Here is a 13,335-nt window from a genome sequence, read left to right as displayed (position 1 = left end):
TTTCACAGACCATTGATGGCGTCAAATTCGAATTTTGGCAGTATAACAGAATCATGATTTGTTGATATGGGTAGCTAGGGTTTTTCTCCCTGAACCAAACCGCTGGGTTTGTTTTAATTAGGGGTGGCCGGTGGTGGCTGTGTGGTGGTCGGTGGTGGCTGGAGAAAAGGGGTGAAGGAGATGAACAGTAGCCAAAAACGATTTTGGGCTTGGGCCAAAATCGTGGGCTAATATCTTTTTGCTTTTGGACTTTTAGTTTTTGACTTTAAGATTAGACTATGGGCCTTAGGATTTGGGCTTTTGGGTTTTTGGAGTTTAGGCCGGGTTGACCAGAGTTGACTGTTGACTTTGACCAGAGTTGACTGTTGACTTTGACCAGGGTTGACTTTGACCAGTTGACCCGAAAATTTGACTTTTTCCTAAAATTATTATTCGGTCTATTAGGATAAGTCTAGGACTATTAGCATGTTTGACTTAGGCTAGGACCTTTATAAATATACATGTGTAATGTGTATTTCGCTTTGTGATTTTTCAGTCTTTTGCGATACACAACGTTATGACACTTATACATCCATGAAATTAATAACGCGTAAACCAAAATTAATTGAATCAAGATATTCTTACGTTCTCTGAAATAATATATACAATAAAATACAATAATGCGTAAACAAAACTTACCGCATCCTTTTAGAACTCTCCACGCCTCAAGTTTTAGAATTGAGTTTATGGCTGATGAAGTCATATGTAGGTGGGCATTTATTGAATGTGCCATAAATGGCCCGTTAGTGTTATATAAGGGTATTCATTGAATGTGCCATGAATGACCCGGGTATTCATTGAATGTGTCATGAATGACCAAATTGTAGTTGACTGCCCTAAAAGAGGAACTAAGGTATTTCGCCTTGCGGGTTAGTTGTATTCCTTGAATGTACGGGAATGTAGGATTGGGTATTCCTTGAATGTGGCAGGAATGACCCAAGGCATTCATTGAATGTGCCATGAATGGCCCGTTAGTGATATGATAGGTATTCCTTGAATGTGGCGGGAATGACCTAAGGTATTCATTGAATGTGCCATGAATGACCTGAGCCCAAAGAGGCTGTGAAATATGTGTATGAAAGCCCAGAGATGGCTATGATATTGTGGTATTCGGTGGGAGAGAGGCACACAGGAATGTGTGATTTGGCAAATGTGTGGAGTGCAAATCGTGGAGTAGGTACTAAAGGGTGGGTGTATTAAGAAAAGTACTTGATTAAGTGATAAGAGAAATTTATTTGATGATGATAGTGTGTTTGGGCTTACTTTTGAATACATATAGGATATGTACATATGTTATATACAAGTTCTAACTTTCTTTTCGGGGAGGTAGGACTTAATAATATTTTGTGTAGGGACACGGTCCTACCCTTATACAGAGGCGGATATCGGTAAGTGTAATTTAATTATTTAGATATTAAAAGGGAGTTATTAGAATGAGTTAATAAAATGGAGGTTAATAAAATGGAAGTTTTGCTTGGGAAGAAACTATGCCGTTTGAGATGACTGAACTACTTGTCTTCCAAGTCGGTAATGATTAGGTTATGATAGATTTAAAATGTTAGTTGGATAAGTAAAGTTTGAAATGTTTATATGTAGTTAGTCTACTCATACCAAAGAAATTCCATTTTTCAACCCATGTTTGCTTTATTTTGGCAACGTGGGTGTGTTCTTGGGAACATAGGTGGAAGACAGTGGAACCGCCGTGTGGATTGGGATTCGTGCACCGAGCGGTCCGTTAGTTTTCTTTTAGGTTTGATTTCTTTGTTGGAAGAATGTAATAACGTAGTTTACCTTTTTCATGGCATGAGGACATGGTAGTGATGAACTTTATTTGGAGAGTTTGTTTGATGTTTTAATTGGAAGGATGTTATCTTAATAAAGAGATTTCGGATAATTAATGGGATTATTTTATTTTAAGTTGTTTCTTTTATGACATGGCTATTAGGGTTTGTATGTGTAGTATTCTCCGTCATAGTCTGGGTTTTTAAACAAGTGAACCTAGTGATGTTTGAGATATTTATATTTCAAATATTTACTTTGTTATTGTTTAGAAATTCGGGCTGTGACATTTTGGTATCAGAGCCTAGGTTAGCTTAGTGTTGGAAAGTCTAAGTGATCCTCGGATGTGGAATATGGGTTATAATGTTGAGAGTTTTGGATATATGTGAATATTAATGGGAGTTTTGTTTGAACTGTAGATCATGGTTGAGACACGTAATGGTAATACTCATCGACTGCAGTGAACACTCCAAAGATGAGATGTCGAGGACAGTTTTGAATCGTTATTGCAAGCTATCTTGGAATAACCATCCGGTTCAGGGAGATCCTTTTGCTAAGTGCAATAAGGAGTTTGGTACTCAATGTGGCGCCGCGATTTCTTGGTGTTGGGAATCACGATTGCAGTGGAGTCTTGGATTCAAAGTTGTGAAAATGTTTTGAGCGTATGTTAAGCTTCGAGGTTTGAAGCGAGGAGTTGGCAGCCTCACCAACTTGATGACCCCGCTAGGTTTTGGTGGCGAGCTCTCACCCCTAGTCCGGACACTTTGGAACTTTGACTTGGGAAGACTTCAAGGTTAGATTTGAGAGTAAGTTCATTCCCCGAGGCAAGAAAGAAGCGGTTGCTCAACAGCTTCTCTGAAGTTGACTCAAGGCGGGAAGTCTGTGGACTGGTATGTGACCAAGTTTAATGAGTTATCGAGGTTTGCTCCCTATCTTGTGGATACCGACAAGAAGAAAAACCAAAAGTTCATACGTGGGTTAGAGAGTCACTTGTCCGCAAGTTGATTCCTTTGATGGGGACACTTTTGATCGTGTGTTGGACTTGGCCTTGAGATATGAGGAGCGAATGCAGCCCCCCAAGAGAGTCGAGGGGAAGAGGAAGTTTGGTGAGATACCAGTTGTTGGTCCTAGGCCTTTTGAGAGCAAAATGCACCGAATCGGTTTAGGCCCCATATGATGTACCTCGAGGGTTCCGTTTGAGACCACCATCCTGGGGTTTTGGGGAGGATTTCATCAACGGGGTGTATTCCGACCCCGGGAGGATTTCATCAGCCAGGGGTGGTTATAGGCCACCGGGCAGACCGGAGGCTTTAGACCTCGGGGAATCGATGGCGGGCGGGGTCCCCGGTTTGGTCGAGCTCCCGCTCTTCCGTATCGACCGAAGAAGATTACTTTTACCCGCACTCAAAGACCCACTCTTAGAGCCATAGTTCCCGTTGAAAGGGCTTTGCCGGGAGTGTAGCGAGTGGGGCATTTATCTCGTTATTGCCCTACCAAGCGGGTAATCAGCAGAATCGAGCACCGCACCCCGGTCCACCACGTGCTTAGAGCCTATCTGGCTATGCGGGACACAGGAATGTTGAAGGTACCTTTAGTTCATCTCGGTTTACATTCAGAGTTTTGTTTGATTCGGGTGCTTCACATTCCTTTATATCTCGTCGATATGTTGAGAAAGAAAGTTTTAAAACTACCCTTTACCTAAGCCCTTGTGTGTTGAGACACCGTTAGGAGGTTCCATTACCTTATATGACGAAAGTGCAAAGGTTTTAAGTTATGTTTCTTAGAACGCGTGTCTTTATGGTAGACTTGATCGTTTTGGGGTTTGAGGGTTTCCATTTCATACTTGGTATGGACTGGTTGACACGCTTATCATGTTACCTTGGATTGTGCGAGGAGGGGAGGTTATAGTGAATACACCGCATGCCGAGGTTGATTCACACCCGTGTTAGTAAGGAGGACTTCGATTGATGTCTAGCTTCACATTTCTATAGAGATACCCACGAGGGATATCAATGATGTGGAAGTAGTGAGAGACTTCAAGAAGATGTTTTTCAGGAGATTCCGTGGTTGCCACCCAAGAGGGAGGTGGAGTTTCAGATAGACTTGTTACGGGGGCTCACACTTTCAAAGTCGGCTTACGAGTTGGCACCTAAGCTTTTGGACTAAAATGAAAGTGCAAGTCGAGGAATTACTCAAGAAGGGGGTAAAGAGTTTAATGTTTAGTGATTTTGTTTTGGCTTAACCATATCTTTTTTGAGTATATGGGTTTGAATCTTTTAAGGTGTGTATGACCAGGTTCATACGACCGAAAGCAACTCACCATGGGGTGCGCTTTTATTTTGTTTCCAAGAAGGATGGTACTTTGAGGATGTGTATTGACTTCGTGGATTTAAACCAGTGACTATAAAAATAAGTATCCGCTTCCTAGGATTGATGACTTGTTGGATCAGTTGAAAGGGGGCTAAGATATTTTCAAGTTTGATTTAAGGACCGGTTATTATCGGATGGGAGTTGAAGAGAAGAGTATTCCTTTGATTTGCATTTAGAACTCGTTATGGGTTGTATGAGTTTTTCGTGATGCCTTTTGGGTTGGAATGCACCTGCATTCTTTATGGACTTGATGAATCATATATTCAGCCCTATTTGGATAAATTTGTGATTGTTTTCATTGATGACATTTTAGTGTATTCACAAAACACGAGGAAGAACATAAGATGCATTTGAAGATGATGCACGCGTTAGAACATAAGTTGTATGCTAAGTTTAGCAAGTGCCATTTTTGGGAAGAAGAAATTCGTTTCTTGGGACATGTGGTATCTAGTGAAGGGATTGTCAGAGACCACGAAAAGGTTGCCGCAGTGAAAAAGAATGGAAACAACCAACCAACGCCACGGAGAGATTAGAAGTTTCTTGGGGTTAATTTGGATATTATCGGAGATTTATTGAGAAGTTCTCACTTATTGCAGCTCCGGCCACCAAGTTAACTAGGAAAGATGTGAAGTTTATGTGGACTAATGATTGTGAGAAAGCTTTCCTAGAATTGAAACAGAGGTTGACAAATGTCTCAATTCTAGTAATCCCGACTAGAAGGCGAAAGCTAGTGGTTTTACGGATGCTAGTGGAACTGGTTTGGGTTGTGTGTTAATGCAAGACCGGAAGGTGGTGTCGTATGCTTCACGACAATGAAGATACATGAGAGACGTTATCCTACTCATGACACGAGTTAAGCGGCAGTGGTTTTGCTTTGAAGGTGTGGAGACATTATTTATATGGTGAGAAGTTCGAGCTTTACACAGATCACAAGAGTTTGAAGTATCTGTATTCACGTAAGGAGTTGAATATGAGACAATGAGAGATGGATGGAGTTCATAAGTAGTTATGACTTGAGATTCAATATCACCCGAGGCAAGGCAATGTAGTGGCGGATGCACTTAGTCGATTGCACGGTGTTTTGACCACTCTTATGGTGCAAAGAGTGGAAGAGTTTAGAGACTATAGCAGCTTATGATGTCCGGACTACACCGAGATCTGGATGAGGGGTATATATGCAGTTTGGAGGTTAGGCGGGTGATTTTCGATAAGTGATTGCCATGCAACACGAGACCGATTTCTTTTGAGTCGGTTGGATGATCTGGTTATTGATATTTTAGATGATTGTCCGTCTGATTGGGCAGTAGATTCTGATGGAGGATTGAGATTCCATGAGAGATTATGTGTACCAGATGATGCAGAGTTAAAGAAGGAAATATTATATGAAGCTCATCGTTCTCGGTTTACAATTCATCCTGGAGGAACGAAGATGTACCAAGACTTGAAGAGGACCTTTTGGTGGGAAGGAATGAAAAGAGATGTCGGAGAATATATTTCTCAGTGTTTAACTTGTCAGCAGGTTAAGGCAGAGCATCAGAGGCCTTCTGGATTATTGCAGCCATTAGAGATACCGATGTGGAAATGGGAGCATATTTCTATGGATTTCATTGATGGTTTGCCTAAGTCTCGGAGAGGTAATGAATCTATTTGGGTTATTGTTGATCGTCTAACGAAATCTGCTCATTTCATCCCTATTGACGTACGTAGAAATACAGATAAGTTAGTTTCCTTGTACATTCGGGAAGTGGTCAGGTTACATGGGATTCCAGTGAGTATTGTTTCAGATCGAGATCCTTTGTTCACTTCCGAGTTTTGGAAGAGTTTTCAGCGTGCTATGGGCACTAGTTTGGCGATGAGTACTGCTTATCATCCCTCGACGGATGGAATGACGGAGGAGTGAAATCAGATATTAGAAGATATGTTACGCTCTTGTGTAATGGATTTTGGTGGAGGATGGGAGGAGCATTTGCCTTTGGTGGAGTTTGCATATAATAACAGGTTTCAGTCGAGCATCGGTATGGCACCCTTTGAGGCTTTGTATGGCGTCCATGTCGATCACACCGCTTGTTGAAGGCAGATGTGGGAGACCGAGTATTGCTTGGGCCTGAGATAGTGAGAGACATCTGAGCAGATTAAAGTCATTAGAGAAAGGATTAACACACCGCAGTAGGCAGAAAAAGTTATGCAGATTTGAAGAGGAAACGGGTAGAGTTTTACAGTAGGCGATTTTGTGTTTTGAAGGTTTCCCCTATGAGAGGAGTTATGAGGTTTGGCATGAAAGGGAAGTTGAGTCCACGATATATTGGACCATATGAGATAGTAGCCTCCATTGGTAGTTTACGTATCGTCTTGCTTTGCCGCCTAACTTAGCGATGATTCATTCATGTCTTCCACGTGTCTATGCTACGGAAATGTGTGAAAGATCCTACTGAGGTTGTCCAGCCAGTAGAGCTAGAGTTGAACGATGATGTAACTTTTACAGTGAGGCCTATCATGATAGTAGATAGGGATGTGAAACACCTTAGGAGGAGGATTGTAAACTTGGTAAAAGTCACGTGGAGTGAAAGGGAAAATGGCGTGACACAGGAACTTGAAGATAAGATAAGACAGATGCACCCCCGAGCTCTTCTCTGACACTCTACCTTGAATCTCGGGACGAGATCCTTTTAAGGTGTGTATATTATAACACCCCGTCTTTTTATTGTATTTTCCTATAATAATATTAATAGTAATAATAATAATAATAATGTAAATAGAAAACAGAAATAGGATATCCAAAGAGTTTTGGAAAAAAAAAAAAAAGTAAGTAAGTAGATAGGTTTAAAACCCTGGTTTTTCGGAGAGGTTTGAAAAACTAGAAAATAGGGGTTTCTCACGTAGAGTTTTTTTTTTGGAGAAAAAAAAACGAGAGTTTTAGAAAAAAAAAAGTGAGAGTTTTCTTGAGAGAAAAAAAAAGGGGGTTTTGAACAAGGAAGATTATCGCTTTATCGATGATGCGCAATCGGGTTTCGATTTGGGAGTCGCTTCAATTTGGGTTTTAACAGTGAGTAGTTTTTTTTATTTCTATTTCACGTCACCTTGAGTTTTACAGTTTTAATGGTACGAAAGAAAAAACTTAGTTTTCCACTTAGTATTTTTATTATGTATATTCTTCCGTTGTTGTTTTCTCATCGAATTGATAAACATGGTAATCATATTGATTTGGCTTGAGACTATGAAATGGTATTGGTAAAGTTTTGTGTGTTTGTTAATGGCGGCTTATGCCCAAATGAGAAATCATCTAGGATTTCGTTTGAACTCTTTATGGTGGTATTGAAATTGTATGGTAGTTGTTTTGGGTTGTAAGGAGATTGATTGTTGTCGCGAGGGATTGAGTGTAGATTAGGGGGAGGGTGTGAGTCTTTGTGGAAAGCTCCAAGCAGCCATTAATGGCGGCACGCCCATCCTCCAGTAAACCATTCGAACTGTTTTGTTATCAAACTGTGATTGGGTATGGTAGTTGTTTTTGGTGTATGTGAATTGATTGTAGGGAGTATGGTGGAGAGATGAGTGGTGTTCCGGCGAGTGAGGATTTCACAGACCATTGATGGCGTCAAATTCGAATTTTGGCAGTATAACTATACCAGAATCATGATTTGTTGATATGGGTAGCTAGGGTTTTTCTCCCTGAACCAAACCGCTGGGTTTGTTTTAATTAGGGGTGGCCGGTGGTGGCTGTGTGGTGGTCGGTGGTGGCTGGAGAAAAGGGGTGAAGGAGATGAACAGTAGCCAAAAACGATTTTGGGCTTGGGCCAAAATCGTGGGCTAATATCTTTTGCTTTTGGACTTTTAGTTTTTGACTTTAAGATTAGACTATGGGCCTTAGGATTTGGGCTTTTGGGTTTTTGGAGTTTAGGCGGGTTGACCAGAGTTATTTGTTGACTTTGACCGAGAGTTGATCGCTGACTTTGACCGGGGTTGACTTTGACCCGATTGACCCGAAATTTGACTTTTTCCTAAAATTATTATTCGGTCTATTAGGATAAGTCTAGGACTATTAGCATGTTTGACTTAGGCTAGGACCTTTATAAATATACATGTGTATGCGTGTATTTCTTGCTTTGTGATTTTTCGATCTTTTATGATACACAACGTTATGACACTTATACATCCATGAAATTAATAACGCGTAAACAAAATTAATTGAATCAAGATATTCCTACGTTCTCTGAAATAATATATACAATAAAATACAATAATCGTAAACAAAACTTACCGCATCCTTTTAGAACTCTCCACGCCTCAAGTTTTAGAATTGAGTTTATGGTCGATGAAGTCATATGTAGGTGGGCATTTATTGAATGTGCCATAAATGGCCCGTTAGTGTTATATAAGGGGTATTCATTGAATGTGCCATGAATGACCCGGTATTCATTGAATGTGTCATGAATGACCAAATTGTAGTTAATTTGCCCTAAAAAGGAACTAAGGTATTTCGCCTTCCTTGCCGGTTAGTTGTATTCCTTGAATGTACGGGAATGTAGGATTGGGTATTCCTTGAATGTGGCGGGGAATGACCCAAGGCATTCATTGAATGTGCCATGAATGGCCCGTTAGTGATATGATAGGTATTCCTTGAATGTGGCGGGAATGACCTAAGGTATTCATTGAATGTGCCATGAATGACCTGAGCCCAAAGAGGCTGTGAAATATGTGTATGAAAGCCCAGAGATGGCTATGATATTGTGGTATTCGGTGGGAGAGAGGCACACAGGAATGTGTGATTTGGCAAATGTGTGGAGTGCAAATCGTGGAGTAGGTACTAAAGGGTGGGTGTATTAAGAAAAGTACTTGATTAAGTGATAAGAGAAATTTATTTGATGATGATAGTGTGTTTGGGCTTACTTTTGAATACATATAGGATATGTACATATGTTATATACAAGTTCTAACTTTCTTTTGCAGGAGGGTAGGACTTAATAATATTTTGTGCAGGGACACGGTCCTACCCTTATACAGCGGCAGATATCGGTAAGTGTAATTTAATTATTTAGATATTAAAAGGGAGTTATTAGAATGAGTTAATAAAATGGAGGTTAATAAAATGGAAGTTTTGCTTGGGAAGAAACTATGCCGTTTGAGATGACGAACTACAATCTTCCAAGTCGAGAATGATTAGGTTATGATAGATTTAAAATGTTAGTTGGATAAGTAAAGTTTGAAATGTTTATATGTAGTTAGTCTACTCATACCAAAGAAATTCCATTTTTTTGGCGACCCATGTTTGCTTTATTTTGGCAACGTGGGTGTGTTCTTAGGGAACATAGGTGGAAGGCAAATGGAACCGCGTGTGATTGGGATTAGGTGCCCCGAGCGGTCCGTTAGTTTTTTTTAGGTTTGATTTCTTTGTTGGAAGAATGTAATAACGTAGTTTACCTTTTTCATGGCATGAGGACATGGTAGTGATGAACTTTATTTGGAGAGTTTGTTTGATGTTTTATTTGGAAGGATCTTATCTTAATAAAGAGATTTCGGATAATTAATGGGATTATTTTATTTTAAGTTGTTTCTTTTATGACATGGCTATTAGGGTTTGTATGTGTAGTATTCTCCGTCATAGTCTGGGTTTTTAAACAAGTGAACCTAGTGATGTTTGAGATATTTATATTTCAAATATTCACTTTGTTATTGTTTAGAAATTCGGGCTGTGACAATATACCATCAGTGTAAGGCTAAAAAGGTGTACATAAAACAGTGATATCCATCATCAATTCATTATTTGTATCGTTGATTGAGGTATGCACACACTGTGGAGCTATAAAGAAGACAACTACATCAGCTGGTTGGATTCGATAGGTCCGGCTAATCATCCCATCCTAGAACCTCGAGGTACTAGTGCACTACATGGAAGATATTGCACAAGGCAGTGGCTGCTAATGATGAAGTTAAGAAAAAATTTATACGCTTACCTTCAACATGTAGATTTTAAGCAATAGAAGGAAACTACCCCACAATGGTTTTGGGAATGCCCAGTTACTAGAGCTCTTTTGGATTACTTGTAGAATGTGTATCATCTCAGGGCATTAGAATACATCTTTAACATGATAAATGCAGCTATGGCAAGGTTCACTCTAGTAAAATATTTGTGGGATTTCATTGGTTCTAAATCTAATAGAGGCCAGAGACTTATATGTTATTTTGAACAGAAGAAGTGCAGACAAATGAGGCGAAGAAAGAAGTACTTAATGGAATAATGTTACTGGCCTCCTAACTATTCTCTTCTCTATGAAATTGTTTCAACCCCAAACAACCAAACATTTACAATTTGCGGAGAATCAAATTGAATAAAAATATGAAAAAATGATGGATGCCACTGTTTTATTCTCTGAGGAAATTCATCAAACAAATGGCGGTGACATGACTCCAGTCATATTTTTTTTCACGAAGAGATCAAAATTCAAAAAACGAGATTCTTAATAAGAAAATTGCAATAATTATTTTCCAAGCAAAAAAATAAAAATAATAATAATAAAATAAAATAAAAATGGAGATGCTTATGAATAAAAATGCCATCAACAGAAAAAATTGGGAAGGAAATCTTACTAGAGATTGGGGAACCGATGGTCGTTGATTTCAAGTTTCCAACTGTATTTGAGGCTTGCTACTTCGCTAGTAACGATTGAGGAGAACAATGAGTGGAGATTAGAGTTTTTTCGAGAGTAACGACTGAAGAGGATGGAATTCAGTTTTTTTTTTAATTCGTTAATCGTGGAAGATTGAGTTTGAAGAGACCATGACTTAGTGGATACTGGATATTAGATCGTGTTTTCTATTTTTTTCGCTCCCTCCTATTATATCAGTCTATTCCGAGAAATCCAATTCTTTGCACTGTTATGGTGTAGTGACGGTGGGTTTTCTCACTGTTGCGGGAATCCTAATAGTCGTAGAACTGTAGAAGTTGTGGGGAGAGACCGAGAGAATAGCGGAATCCAATTTGAATGAGTTTCGTGATCTTTTTGTATTTTTTTTTTTTTTTCGCCGTATTTGACTATTTGGCATAAAGTGATAAACCACGGTAGAAAGTGGAAAATTTATATACCACTGTTTATGTTTAAGGTAGTGGGGATGTGGAGTACTCTTATGCTGAAAAAAAAACTAACCATGGTATATGGCCCAACTTATCCCACGGTTTTCATGTAACTGTGGCATATACTAGTAAACCAATGACCAAAGAAATTTCCGCCGTGGTATATAAGTATTTCCCACAGTTTTTGGAAGAACCGTGGTATAAACGTTCTTATTGACCGTGGTATATGTGTCATTCTTTTTTCCACTCTTATAAAAAATCAAACTCCTTATCTATTATATTATTTATCATCGGTTTTTACCATTTATTTTACGTATTATACGTTTTAAACCCGTTTTACTGTTTTAAACCCGTTTTTATACCCCATGTTTTTTTACGCTTTTTTTTCCGTTTTTTTTCCCGAGACGTTCCGTTTAAAACACGAACTAAGTTTTTTTCAAGTACACCGTTTTAAACCCGTACCGTACTTGGTGACAATGGTTATAGGTGACTTTAATTGTGTAATAAAAAATGGGGAGAAGAGAGGTGGCCGGCATCCTACTAGATCTTCTCTACATGATTTCTGGGAGGTCATCAACTTTTGTAATCTCATATAAGCACATTCTGAAGGCATGCAACTCACATGGACCAATAACCAGCAAGTGCAAAGGAGGATATTCAGTAAATTAGACAAGGCATTTGTCAACAATGCATGGCTAATGAAATACAATGGTTGGAAATACAAAGTCGAATGCAGATATGGTTCAGACCACTCACCACTTGTAGCTCTTAATGTACGCATTCCTCAACCTCGAAATATTCCTTTTCGCTTTCTTAAATGCTGGATTTCACATCCCAACTTCCTTGATACTGTTAAGGCTTGTTGGAATCAAGAAATAGTTGGTGGTCCTATAATGATAGTTAATTAAGAAGAAGCTACAAAAGCTCAAAGCTGAGCTTAAAACTTGGAACAAAGAGGTTTTTGATCATGTGGATAATAATATCGCAAAAGCACAAGCAGAGTTGGCCTTTTTACAACTCTAAGCAGATGAAGCAGTGTTAACTGATGTAGGATGTTGCGAAGCGTTAGCTCTCAAACAATCTAAAATAATCGATCTCTAACCGAGAATCGATATAAGTCGATCTTTAACCAAGAGTCGATCAAATAAATTGAATAAAAAATAAATCCTCTCAAAACCCTGCACTTAGCTTTATATATGCGACCTAAAACATACCCAAAAATATATACCAAAACAAGGGCCCAAAACTACCAAGCTAGGGCGTTTTTATTCCCTATCAATATGTTACGAGCCGTTGTGGAACGACAGGATTGAGCACTATTGAGGTCATTTCTGGGTGAGATCGTCTACTCGACTCGAGTCCCTTCGAAGCGAGCTCGCAGGACGAGTATGTGAGATCGGTTGGTGGTGACATCGCTCTGGGGCGCGAGTTGAATGGATTGCTTGCCTGAGTCGAGTCACTATGAAGTGAGCTCGGAGGACGAGAACTTGAGGTTGGTTAGTAGCTCTGTTTATGTTGGACACGTGTTTGATATTCATTGGATGTGAATATTACTCCCTCACAATTGGAGTAAGATTTCCATTTTAAGTTGGTTTCTTAAAACCCATTTTAGATTAGTGACGTAGAATTTTAAGGAAGCTCGAAAAATACCTTTGTGGGAGCTTTAATATAGACAGCCCTGCTCTTAGAAGTACGTACTTATTTTAAAACTTTACTTAGAAAATTAATTCAAATCTGATTTTTTGTGGATATGATGTACTCACCATAAATATCATCTCTACAAAATTTAGCTCATTTGGATAACTCAAACCTATGCAAAAAATGATTGCAAAAAATCGACATTTTTAGACCGTTAAATTTCTCTTTAAAAATGATAACAATTTTTATCTAAATTAGATGTTTTCAAAAGACCTGAAATTTTGTAGAGATGATCTTTATGATGAGTACATCATATCCACACAAAAAATATGGTTTGAATTCATTTTCTATGTGAAGTTTTAACTTATGTACTTATTTTAAGTTAAAAAATACGTACTTCTAAGTGGAGAGAGAGAGAGAGAGAGAGTTTATTTAATTTTTTA

The sequence above is a fragment of the Coptis chinensis genome, chromosome 2 (assembly GCF_015680905.1).
Source record: "Coptis chinensis isolate HL-2020 chromosome 2, ASM1568090v1, whole genome shotgun sequence".
Lineage (NCBI taxonomy): Eukaryota > Viridiplantae > Streptophyta > Magnoliopsida > Ranunculales > Ranunculaceae > Coptis > Coptis chinensis.
The sequence above is the reverse complement of the archived record's forward strand: the minus strand, read 5'-3'. Positions refer to the sequence as shown.